The following is a 12,459-nucleotide window of genomic DNA, read 5'->3' as shown; positions in this document are numbered from 1 at the left end:
CCTATAAAACGGATTATCTGTCAATAATGTATGCCCTTCCTTCCTGAACTTTCGTGGTGATGGAATAGAAGCCTGCAATTCGAATTGTATTCCTTTGTATAGGAATAAAGCCTTTTAGAACCTCTAATACCACGGATTCTGCCTCTTATATTTACTGAGTTATTCTTACTAGACTTTACCGCATAAAAAATAGTACCGGTAATGAAATATTTACCACAGTCAGAGGGTTATTCCAGAGGAGATTTTCCACTTAAGTGGTAGAAAAATCAACTTGAAAATGGAGTGGTGCCGTTTGCACTGATTTTTCAGCACTGAACGCTCTACTGGCACTAAAATCGGAGCGCATGCATTTGCCTTAATTCTTCAGAATCTTGCAGAGTTTTCATGTAACTCCACTGAATTCTACTGAGTGAAATTCCACAAATTCCGCCCGGGCCTAGTTACGGGAAAGCACAGAGCTCTCATAAAGAGAGCAAGTTCAGGGTCCCCAGGCATCAGCACTCAAGACACAAAGGGCCAGATGTACGACCATTTTTTTGCAGTGGCAAAGGGGCATTTGATCGCACAAAATGGATGCACAATGTACTAACCATATTTTGAGAGTTGCTAATCTATTAGCGACTCGCAGTCGCAAAATAGGATTAGCGACTCACTAATAGGAAGGGGCGTGCCAAGGGCGTCCCTTCCTAATAGCGAGTGCAAATGCCATGTATGATTGATTTCCGACTGCATTTGCATTTGCAAAAAACTCGCAGTTTACCACCTACTTCAAGTAGGTGGTAAACCATTTGCAAACGGGAAGGGATCCCCAGGGACACCTTCCCCTTTGTAAATGGGTGCAAAAATATTTTTCAAGGGCAGGCAGTGGTCCCTGGGAACACTGCCTGCCCTTAAAAAATGAAACTGAAAAGTTTAATTTTCCTTTTTTAAATGCATCCTATTTTCCTTTAAAGAAAACGGGCTGCATTTAAAAAAAAAACTGATTGATTGACAAAGCAGTCCCAGACATAGTGGTCTGCTGAGTCAAAAATTTTAGAACAGGGTATTCAAAAATTAGGAAGTAGTGGCGCTCTGCGGATAAACGTTGGTACAGTAAGCTACAATATCTGTATGGTGCAAAACAGGGAGGGGAGACCCCTAAACCCCTCAAATTGTAAAGGCCAAATAAAATTGACCTAAAGCTGAGCAAAAGACCAGTCCTGTGCACACATACAATTCATTAAATCAAAAATTGATATAAGTAAGTACAATGCAACAAAGAAAACATCCATATATGAATTGGAAATTCCGTTTAATAAGCATATCCAGCCGACACGTGTTTCATCGTGGGACGTGTAAACCACGACTCTTCAGGGCTGGAAAAAATACAAAACATTTCATGCTAAGACATGTGCCTTAAGCAAAGCGATTCTAAAATTTAATGCTCAATACAAACGTAGGATACCACGCCAGTGCGAAGATAAAAAGGAAGAAAACACCACCGCTCCAAGAAGGTACTGAAGTGATGATAAGACAAAGGTGTAGATTAAGCCTGCACCACCAATCGGTGAAAAGTCATAAAAGAAGGGAAGAAAGGAAAAAGAAACAAAATCATCACCAATACACCCGAATATAATGAGAGGACGAAAGGCTATGTCCCCCGAGAGTAAAAAGTAATGAAAAAATGAACTAACGCGACCATACCTGAAGCTAATGCCAAACTTACAGTAGATACTGAAAAATAAAACAATACAAACAAAAATTCACATGTGTTCCTAGAAGCCAAGACAATGGTCAAAAAGGCGTGTCACAGACACAGTAAATGAGGATGTCTTACCCCTCTACCGGTGATAATTCCAACCCGGTAGGGTAAACAAAGGGTCAGTCGATCTGCGCAGATTAGTATCGTCTCTGTACGAATAAAAGAAAATAATACACCCAATGTAGACTACACGTAAATACGTAGAAAATAAGTCAATAAAACAAGTACAAGAAAACGATTTGTACTAAAATAAAGCAAGTACAAGAAAACGATTCGTACCTTCAAATTAAAGCAACAAGGATCAAAGATGACTTCATACCGCCAGTCACGTAAAATTCAGATATACATAAAAAGTATCCTTAAGGAGTAATTCCCGCTCGTAAGAGTCAGGTAACGTGTTCGTTATGACAAGTCTGAGCCAACCATTATCTGGAATGAAAACCACAACAGGAAAAAAACGTTAGGTGACGTTAATGTCTCCCATTACGTATGATCTAAGTTAATAAGAGATGTCCAATCCACATCTATGTCGTATACAACACAACGAACCAGAGTAGCAACTAACTACGTACTTACAAATGGAACGAAGTATCAAAGCGTCCTGGCGGCATTTATTCCGTATGTCAGTGTATCCGAGACTTCTAACCCGGAAGTGCTTATATAGCAGGAAGCACCTGAACACTAGAACGTAAACATCAATAAACCGAGTAGTCCCGGAAGAAGACAGACTTCAATGTACTGAAGCCGAAGTCTCGGAAATGTGAAAACTAAAAAAAGCTCATAATTGGTTTAAAGGAAAACCCTCACAATATAGCCATTATCTAGGTACCACGCACAATGCGTCACGAGCTATTATTTATCCGCAAGAAGTAAAGTGAAAGATATCGCCAAATCTCGCAACTGCAAGGCGCGAGTAATGCAAAGTAATTACTTAAAAAAGCCACGGTTCTCTAACCTTAGTTTAAGTGATAATGAAAAACAAGAGAACAAAAAACTCCAGGCCTATGTTGTGAATAACTTCATAGGGTTCATCCGAAAATTATAATTCTTGACATGGAGCCTATCAAGTATATGAAGAAACTATATGATTCAATCCCCTAAACAGAGGGTAAAAAAAAAAAAAAAAAAAAAAAAGGGAAGAAAGAAAGGGGTAAAAGAGAGCGACAGAAGAAAGAGAGAAGGAGGTTGGACAGTAGATACCAGTGACATCCCTGTCCTGCAAGTATCATTAATTATAACTCTTAGGCTGACATCAGGTAAATTGATACACGAAACTTATGGTATGTAGCACATTGGATCAGACATGACTGGCCAAACAATTGTCAAATATTAAACCAGCCAATGACAAGATATGTTAGCAGTAAAAAGTTATACAGAATAAAAATGCAAGTATCATACTATAAGCACTAAATGAGTTAAACAGCAAAAAAGAGAGTACATACTGAAACCCAGAGCACTTAAGACGTCATCGTTCTTAATTGTAGTAATGTATCGCAAGATATAGATTAAGAGAGTAAGAGAGTACATTACTTACAGTAACATATATAAAAATTCAAACTTTACAAGCTTAAAGGCCAGCCGGAAAAAAGGCAAGTATATCGAAAGTGGGGACAGGACAAATTCTAAATACAGTTAATGTCACGCAAAACAACTAACAGAAATAAAAATAGCTAGTTGGCATAATTCCACCCACATAAGTATTGCATTTTAAGACCCAGTTATTATTATGTGACAACATCACAATTTGTACAGAGCAAGATATCCACACACATTTTTGCACACTAGCAAAAAGAGCAGAAAGAAACAACAGCATATTTAATCATTGACGGATAAAGATACGGAACAAAGTCGTTTCAACCCAAGAAATACTGCATTTCTGAGTCATAATTAAGCCCATGCTCAACCGTCTGTAGGCGCATTATCCACATGGCCTCACACTGTCTTAGGCGAAGTTCTCTGTTGCCCCCTCGTGCCCCTACATCAATGGTTTCTATCCCAAAGAATTGGAAACCTCCCCGGCTATCCTGTGTAGAGCAGCTGGCAGTGTGTAGAGCTACTGGGTATCTAGCATCTACTTGGTGAATTGCCCTGGTGTGTTCGCCAATTCTCTCCTTAAGTGCTCTGATGGTGCTACCCACATATTGTTTCCCACACTTGCACTCTATAATATATACCACAAACTTAGTAGTGCAATTGATATGGTCGCGTTAGTTCATTTTTTCATTACTTTTTACTCTCGGGGGACATAGCCTTTGGTTATCTCATTATATTCGGGTGTATTGGTGATGATTTTGTTTCTTTTTCCTTTCTTCCCTTCTTTTATGACTTTTCACCGATTGGTGGTGCAGGCTTAATCTACACCTTTGTCTTATCATCACTTCAGTACCTTCTTGGAGCGGTGGTGTTTTCTTCCTTTTTATCTTCGCACTGGCGTGGTATCCTACGTTTGTATTGAGCATTAAATTTTAGAATCGCTTTGCTTAAGGCACATGTCTTAGCATGAAATGTTTTGTATTTTTTCCAGCCCTGAAGAGTCGTGGTTTACACGTCCCACGATGAAACACGTGTCGGCTGGATATGCTTATTAAACGGAATTTCCAATTCATATATGGATGTTTTCTTTGTTGCATTGTACTTACTTATATCAATTTTTGATTTAATGAATTGTATGTGTGCACAGGAATAGTGGTCTGCTGACCCCAGCAGGCCACCATCCCTGGGAGTGCTAGCCATTCCCAATGGGGTTGCAAATTGTGACAGCCTCATTAATATTCATGAGGCATGCAATTTGCGACCCCATTGGGAATTGCAAACAGTGTCTGAGACACTGTTGTACATTGTATTTTGCGACTCGCAATTTGTCAAAATTAGTGAGTTGCAAAATTCAATGGTCGTACATCTGGCCCAAAACCCACAATAGAAGATGGGTCTCAAAAATCTCCTTTATTTTCTTTGTAGAGATGGGTGGTGAGTGCAGTGAGTCTAAGAATAGTACAACACAGCTATCACAGTTGCAATGAAGTATGAATGTCTCGCCTCAGTGGTCCGATGGCGCATCAGTTAAATAATGTATCATAACATCAAAAATATACTTACTTTATAGAGAGTAATCAAATTACAGAGATACAGAAAACATAATACAAACTCAATACTTGATGTAATAATGTAAACACACATTGAAACCTTCAATGAGAATAGTACTCTTGTGTAGGAACTGGTAATCTGAAATAAAAGGGTGATTTGAAATAAAATAAGGTAATTACAGTAGAGCAATGAAGTCAGGGTTTCTAGCTAAACAACCTATATAAGCTTCAAGAGTATTTAATGTTCACAAAGCTCAGAACACAGAGAATGTAGGTGCCCAGAACTAACACAATGCAGTATGGGATCCGTAGTCCAGTGCTGTGACGTAATGGTTGCTAATGACTACTGTTCGAAACACTAAAAGGATAGGCTAGCAAAAAGGAAGATCACATACTTCCTCCAAAAGTGATTTGAATATTCTAGTATTGTTTAGGGTTCATGAATCTAGACATCCAAGAACATCTAAAACAGCACACACAAAGCAGCAATTCAAATCCTCTCTAAAATTCTCTCTCTGATACCTGCAAAAGAAGGGGGCTGTGGCTTAGAGTTGGTGTGAAGGTAGGGAGGTGTAATGGAATAGCCCAAGGATGAACACCAGCCTTAGAATGTTGGTATTGACGAAGCCCAGGAGCACATGGGTCATCCAACAAGGGCATCTGGATATGTCTTGCTGACTAGCCAGTAGGATGGTAGCACACCACACATTGCAGGTTAAGAAGAGAGCAATGAATACTAACAACAAAAGACAATGCAGAAAGCTACGTGCTCATCAGACAAAGGATTTCCAGCACTTCATAGTTGTCAAGTTCTCAGGCATCTTGCGTCTGTCTTTATTGTTTGAGGGCTTGGCGGAGGTTTGCTAACATCTCTATTCTTCAAGGTTGATGCATGGGCCGACGTCTTTAGATCTTGTGAAAAGGGGTAAAGTGGGGTCCAGTTTCTCTTATGAGTCTAAAGTCTTCTTAGCCTGGCCTGGAGGCGTCCACACAGGCCATGATCATAGCACAATAGGAAAGCAAAGATTCAGCAAGAACTTCAGGCGCAGTCCAAGCCAGGATGACCTTAGAAGCACACCAACTCCACACTCTCAAATACATCTTCAGCAGCAGTCCAAATGATGTTCAAGTAGCTACAGCTACAGTTTTTATACACAAGGTAGGCAGTCGGGCAACAGTCCAATTTCAGAATTTCAAAAGTCCATCCAATGAGGCTGGGCCAGTTGTACCCTCATAGGAGAGAAGCCTATCAAGGCAGTAACCTCTCCGTGGGCAGGGGTTCGGTGAATCCTCTGGGGTTCTTCAGGTGGGAAACTACATGGATTACGCCCAAACATCAAACAAAGAACAAATTGGGAATTCTGAGTTGGAGACAGGGATGCTCTTTTTGGGCACCCCTCAACCTACTTGTTTCAACCTCTGTTCTGTCATTAAAGGTAAAGTTTGTGTACAGTCACAAGTGACCCTAAAAATGGGTTCCCCGGCATTGTTCATAAAGCTCTTTAGTTGAAAGTTTAAAAGGGTTATGCCAGCAATCACTGTGTACAAAGTTTGTAAATATTATATTTATTACAAATGAAAAAGCTATTTGTTATCCCCAAACCTCTAGACCTAATTTGCAGAAGTGTCCTGTAGACTATACTACTACCAGTCAGATCTCAGAGATTCCACCCCTTTAAGACCAAGAGAGGATAGACCAGCGAGCTTCTCTTCTGTCAATGTTCTGTAATGGGTAACCGTGTGGAGCACTGCTCTGCACCTTGAAAGGTCCCAGAGAATTTGAGGCTTTACCGATTTCTGTCAAAAATTTAAAATAAAAAGGGAAAAGTAAAAAAATGAAGGGAGGCACAATGGCGCAGTGGGTTAGAGGTTACCATTCTTGAACCTGTGCTTAAGATCATTTTAAATATGCTTGCTTCCTTCTTTCATGGCATGAAGCAGCCATCCTGTCCTCTAGTCACGCCTTGGAAAAAAGAGCTTTAGGAGAACCAACACTTTGGGCTCGATTATGAGTCTGGTGGTCCAAGAACAGCAGGACTCGTGGGAGCGCAGCGGTGGCCGATCAGCCACCGTCGCATCGGTGGTCTGACCGCCCCATTACGAGTTGGGCAGTCTGACCACCACTATTCTTGGTAGGACCGCTGTGGTTTCGCCGGGCATATTAGGAGCAGTGTCATGGAGGTTTCTACTCCATGAACACCATGGCTGAGAGGAAACAAAGGGGGACCTACAGGCATGCCGGGCCCCTTGTGTCTCCTTCACATGTGGATGGACACGGGGGGCATAACATGTATCCCCCCAGTGTGCATGCACACCACTTCCATGCAGGAACCTTGTGTGGCATTCCCATTGCGGTCCATTTTTCAAACGCACCACCACCTTTGAAAGAGGCACTGCTGTGGGACCGGTGAGTCTCGGCAGTGCAGGAGTGTGAAAGTGGCGACCCGCCCGCTCCCTCGCTGCCAAAACTCGTAATCGGGCCCTATCTATGTTGGCATATTTTAATTATATTATGTTTCTGCATTTGTAATTCATTTCCAGTTTTATTCTGATACAAGGAAGTGGAAATGCTTGCGCACCATTGCTCACACATTATGTGAGTCTGAGACAGTACAGTTCACTCATGCATTCCGAGTCATGTAGGTCTGCAACAGCTCAGACCTGGTTGTGTTTCCCAGATCTGCATGTGTACTATCTATATACATTGTTGATTGTATGTTTTCTTAATTGACAGTTGTCTGCTTTTGTCCTTATGTTTATGTTTGACATTCTTCACTTTTTGCGACTTACAGAAAGTATTATACCATGCATGATTCATGGCGTTTTACATGTTTTTACCAAGAACTGCAGATGAAAATATTACACACGAGTGCTACCTGATGGAATGTATGAGGCAAGTGCCCCGATAATACAGTTAAAGGAGAACTTGGAAGAGGTGAAGGATTAAAATATGTTGATTCATTATGAGCTACTGTCATCTAACAATGGTTGTCTGAGACATGGGAAGTAAACAAGAGCAATCTCAAAGGGGCAGATGGTAGTGGGAAATGTAGAAAATGTGACATAAACAGTTTAAGGAAAGGGCAGTAAAACTAGGTGTGGTAGCACAATAGGTCATAGCAGTCAATTTAAAAACATGAAAAAAGAGAAAAAAAATAGTAGACAGAAAGGGTATATTTTGATAAATGAACAGTTAATCTATAAGGGCAAATACTTACCAGAGGAAACAATACATAATGAGCCCGATCCACAAAATCATTTTTAAAGAGACACCCGTGGCTCAATAGTGGAAGGTCAAGTAGCAGAGGCCACTGACAAAATATCCCCTCTGAAAATATCACCATACCAAAATATTGTGACCAAAATAGCATTGTCAAAAATATCGTCATCCTATATTATTAATGGTAAGTACAAAAATATCGAAAAAAAATACATATAGGCCCTGTTAGAACTTTCCATCCTTGTCGTGGGTTTCCCCCTGTATTTTTGCCTTAGCCTCCTGTGTTTTTTCTGTGTTGGACTTTGTTTTTGCTGGTCTAGATGCTTTGGGCACTTTGCCACTGCTGTTCAGTGCTAAAGTGCAAGTGCTCCCTCTGTAAATTGTTGTCATGGATTAGTGTTTCCATAATTGGCTTATTTGGTTCACTGTTAAGCCCCTAGTACAGTGCACTGTGTGTGCCCAGGGCCTCTAAACCAAATGCTGCTAGAGGGCTTGTAACATATTACAATGTTAAATCCATATCATAAATAACTACAAATATTATAATTAAAATACAAAAATATATTCTCAACATAACAAGTAAAATATTATTTAGATAATAAAACACAACACAATTAATACATACAATAATAAATACCCTAATTTTTATGAAATAATTACTTGTATTTAAATTGGTTATAACTTGTCACATTCTACCCTATACCTCAACAAGCACAACAAATATGTACAAATATTATTTAATATAATATTATTTAAACATGTTACATATTTTATTACCTAAAATATTATTAATATAAATGTATTCCAAAAAATAATTATGGTTAATTAATACCCCACCATTTAATCTTACAAATAAAACAACGCACACCAAACATATAAATGTAAAAGTTAGCATTTTCAACATAGTTATAATTAAATCTTAATTAAACATTTGGGGGCCGGTTCCGATCCTGGAAAAAGGCTGTACAAATCGTTGTATGGAGCGTTTTTCCCATACAACTCGTACCCGGTAAACTTTTCTTACAACCTAGGAAGTACGATTCGTACAGAAAGCCTCGTTCCATACAAGTCATACAAAAGACCATACAGCTAACATAAACCAACGATTCTGATCCGGAACAGCTTGCACGCGACCTCTGTATGTATTTCAGCAGCGGTTTCCAGCCCAGCAAGTACGATTCGTCCCTACGGCACTCCGTACGGCTGTTTTCTTACGGGAGCCAAAAACAGCTGTAAAAGCAGAGTCCCCAGGGGTACGAGTCGTGTGTATGTACGGTGCGTACCCCAACATCGCGTATGTACTGTGCGTACCCCAACATCGTGTATGTACTATGCGTACCCCCAACATCGCGTACCCCAACATCGCGTACCCCAACATCGCATACCCCAACATCGCATACCCCAACATCGCGTATGTACGCACCGTACATACGCGATGTTGGGGTACGTGATGTTGGGGTATGCGATGTTGGGGTACGCAATGTTGGGGTAAGCGATGTTGGGGGTACGCACAGTACATACACGATGTTGGGGGTATGCACAGTACATACACAACGCACGGGGTGTATGCCTGTACGACACGTACCCCTGTACGACTCGCACCCCGGGAACAACTTTTCCCAGGATACGAGTCGTACAAAGTTCGCTTCGTAGCGGGTAATGGCATTCCCCGTGTACGGGATGTTTTCCGTACAAATCGTAAATTGGAAAGCCGGTCCGGATCGTACTAGTACGGTTGGACTGCATTTTTACAATTTGTACGGAAAAGTGTCCGGGTCCGTCTGGTACAACTTTTCCCGATCCGATTTGTAAGGATCGGGCCGAGTTGTATTTTTCCCGTACGAATCGTACTTCACGGGTCGGACGGGACTTGTACGATTTGTATGGAAAAATTTACTGATACGAGTCGGACGGGAAAAAAAAATACAGGATCTGAATCAGCCCCTTGTTATTAACAAATAAGCAGTAAAAAATTAATAATATTTAATTAACTTTCTACCATTTACTCCTACAACTTCAACAACTCACACCTAATATAATACATTTAAAAAATGCATGTACATATTTAACATAAATATTTTTAATTTATGGAATTATTATGAATTAATTTATTTATTATTTAGTATAACTGGTTCCCTATACACCCTTTACACATCGAAAAACTACAACACACACCACCCAAAAAACGATTTAATATATTACACAATTTACATACATATTTTTCATTCAAATAAATAATATTATTTTAACATTAATTATCAAAAATATATGTATTAAATAAATCTAATTTAGTTACTTTCCACCCTTTACCCCTACAAAACTCACAACGCACACCTAAAATGTAATTTAAGAAACCTAATTATTTACACTATTAACATAAATATCTATCAATTTACTAATTATCATTAATAAAAAATTAATAATTAAATGATTTTAATTAATTTACTTCCCACAATATATGACTACACAACACACAACACGCTACTAAAATGTAACTTAACAAAAAGTAAATTATACAATTAACATAATTCATTGACAATTTAAAAATTAATATCAATTAAAAATTGATTATTCCAGTTTGCAACTAATTCAACTCAAAGTGCTCCACAGAACATATTACACCAGGACATTAGTTTATAACATCTGGAGGGCTGCGTCCCCCATGTGCCATAGGAAATGCGGCACAGAGAAATAATGTTTGCTGATGTGAAATTGGGGTGTACACGCACTCATGAGTTGTTATGTATTAAAATAATTAAAATGATTTAATACGAACCCTGTACCCCTATAAACCCCCAACATCCACACCTAAAATTAAAATAAAACAAATATTAACTACACAATTAACATAATTAATTATCAATTAAATAATGAATATTAATTAACAAATTATTAATTAATTACCATTAATTTGCTTCACACCTTGTTTCCCCTTTAAATCCCACAACCCACACCTAAAATGGAAATAAAAAAATTAATTGCACAATTAACATTATTCATTTTAAATTAAATAATTCATATTAATTCAAACTAATTATTAATTATATTTAACTTACTTTCCACCCTGTACCCCTGTAAACCTACAACCTGCTATGGTACTAAAAATCCCAAAAAATAATTAAATACAATTTAAAAACTACTAAAAATTTAACAACTACATTATAAAATATAAACAATAATTATACAAAAAAATTACATTGTATACATTTAAAATATACACTAAAATAAATAACAATAATTGAACAACTATATTTAATGTAAATTATATTAATGACTGATATTTTCTAAATCAATATTACTTACTTTAAAATCTATATTCTTGACAATGTAATTCTTGTAGATGATATTTCCATATCACGACAATTTGTAAAGATATTTTGGTAGGACAATATTTTAATTTTGACATTTTATCTGAATAACTCAGCAGATAATGAAGTTAAATGCAAAAATTAAAAAGTTATAAGACTGTTGTGAATCATAGAAGTGAAACGTACACGGAAACGATGAGGAAAAAAACACAGAAAGTATTTTCGAGTAATTACAATCCCATTAACCACACATTGCATGGATGCTCAGGTACAAACTTTCTTCTTATTTAGGCTCCATAAGCAAAAAAGCAAAGTGCTTAATGTGGCTGAGCACAAAAAGCATGCAGGAACAGTTGAGGAAAACCCACACTACAAACGTTTCACCCTCGTCTTTGGGCTTTCTCAAGATAATGTGCTGCCTCTCATTATTTGCCTAAAAAGTCACATGGCAAAGATCTACAGATGTTCCAATATAGTTAAACATACCAATTAAAAAACATAAAAATAATATGTAAATTTAAGTTTTACAATTATGCAATCCTTCATCATTAGTCAATGTAAAATCTACAATAATTAGATAATACACTAACATGATACTATTATAGTGCAAATGGTATGGGGTACAGGCAACAAAGTGATTGGCAACGTAACCAAGCTGGAATCTTCCAGTGCAGAGCTATTAGTCAAAAGAGGGGTTTCAAGATACAGACAGTGGGAAGTGAGAAAAACACTGAACACAAACTAAGTAAAATGAAAGTGAAGTGTAAAGGTTAAAGTGAGTGAGTGCATCAAAATTAGTAGACGGATCCATACGGGTATGAACAGAGCAAATGTATTGTTAATAGTCTTGAAGTATAGAGTTCTAACTAGAGAAGAGGGTAATTTCTGTTCAGTGACTACAAAATAAAACAGACTGTGGATAAGACAAAAATTATAAGTATGGAAAAAAAAAAAAAAATAATAGATAATTAGAGGGAACAGATGGCCCAAGAGAAGACATTTTGTATAGCAGAACAGTGGCAGTAGAATTTGGTAAAGACCCTGAATACAGCAGTATTGAAAACACAGAACTAATATGGTAAAATGATTGTGAAGACAGAATTGATG

The sequence above is a fragment of the Triturus cristatus genome, chromosome 2_1 (genome assembly GCF_964204655.1).
Source record: "Triturus cristatus chromosome 2_1, aTriCri1.1, whole genome shotgun sequence".
Classification (NCBI taxonomy): Eukaryota; Metazoa; Chordata; class Amphibia; order Caudata; family Salamandridae; genus Triturus; species Triturus cristatus.
Note: the sequence above shows the minus strand (reverse complement) of the source record.